The sequence below is a fragment of the Phyllostomus hastatus genome, unplaced genomic scaffold (genome assembly GCF_019186645.2).
Source record: "Phyllostomus hastatus isolate PE091 unplaced genomic scaffold, TTU_PhHast_1.1 phas_contig_29, whole genome shotgun sequence".
Taxonomy (NCBI): Eukaryota; Metazoa; Chordata; class Mammalia; order Chiroptera; family Phyllostomidae; genus Phyllostomus; species Phyllostomus hastatus.
In genome coordinates, this window is record NW_025333835.1 from 24763237 (window position 1) to 24764665 (window position 1429).

At 46.5% G+C, this 1429-nt stretch overlaps 1 pseudogene; it reads left to right on the forward strand.

Moving 5' to 3' along the window:
* Positions 1–366: 366 nt before the first annotated feature.
* On the forward strand, positions 367–678 carry LOC123818857 (annotated as a pseudogene).
* The last annotated feature ends 751 nt before the right edge of the window (positions 679–1429 follow it).

Here is a 1429-nt window from a genome sequence, read left to right on the forward strand (position 1 = left end):
AATGTGCGGTTGCTGGGGGTTATGCCCTGCAACCCAGGAATGTACCCTGGCTGGGAATCGAACCTGGGACACTTTGGTTCCCAGCCCATGCTCAATCCACTGAGCTACGCCAGCCAGGGCAAAAGGAAAAAATTCTTTAAAAAGCATCCATGTCAAATAAATCTTACAATGTGATGCACAACACTTTCCATTTGTGTGGCGTTTTTAATGAAGCTGGTAAAAAACATGGGCAATTCTTCAGAGATCACTGAAGCTGGCGAAATAGACCACCTCCGTTATTGAGATGGAAAACGTGAACCCGTGGATGGGTTGGGTTGTAAGGGGCGTGGTCAAAGGCTTCCCTGGGGAGCTGCCCTGTGGTCCGAGATGCCAGAGGTGGAGGAGACACAGAAGCGACTTCAGAACGAGAAGAGACTGCAGGGAATCACCATGGGGAACACAAAGGCATTTCCATTAAGAGCCCCGTGGACAATCCGACCACCGCACGGTGCACCAACCTCATGCGCAACTTCATCTTGAAGGCCTGCAACACTGCACGTAAATTTGACCCCAAAACGACTTCACCATCCTTCGAATTTGCTCAAAAAAAAAAAAAAATAAGAAAGAAAAGAAAAAGAAATTATAGCTGCACCAGATAACGACTATTTCCTGACTGTGAATCAGAATCCAACTAAATAAGCCTCTCTCGGCTCCAGGTTTCACTCCTTAATTTAATGCCCCCCAAGAACAATAGCGGTAATCATGTCACCTGACTGGGAGGTGGAAATCACCTGAGAGCCCACGCAGACCAATCCAGTGGCCACAGCAGGCTGCAGCTCCACCCCACCCCACCAAAGTCACCTCGCTGTGGGTCAGCCACCCCTGAGTTCCCAGGAGGGCCTCTTCCTCAAGTCCAGGTTTTGGAGCATGAACTTGTGAGATGCCCACACCCTGCTTCCTTCTGACCTTCAATTTACATTGTTGCCCTTGAAAAAGGCTGTTTTTCTTTAACTAAAATTGACACTTGCAGAAAAAAAAACCTTTCTTTTAATCATATAGTTTCCAAGTTCTCAAGTGCTCCTGCTATGTCCTCAACTTGAATGTCAGATGGAGCAGACCTAGGGAGGTTGTATTGGGTTCTGATTCTGAAAGTGTTCCCCTCCAGACTTACTTGCTGTTACTGATATTTATTCTGTTGCCTTGACATGCATAAGCTCGCCATATGAAAATGACTCCCTGCTATCATTTGTATAAGAAATTTACCGCAGAGCTCCTCATTACTGTCTCTCTGTGCATACTAGGGTCTTTGAAAGATTGGAAGTGGAATTTGTACTGTGAGTTGAATATTAATAAGATAAGAAGATGAAACAAGTTTCTCCTTTCCTTTGGAGCCCCAGACTGGCCTTATGAGCAGGAACACCAGCTCACGTGGGTAGGCCTGGCTGTCCCA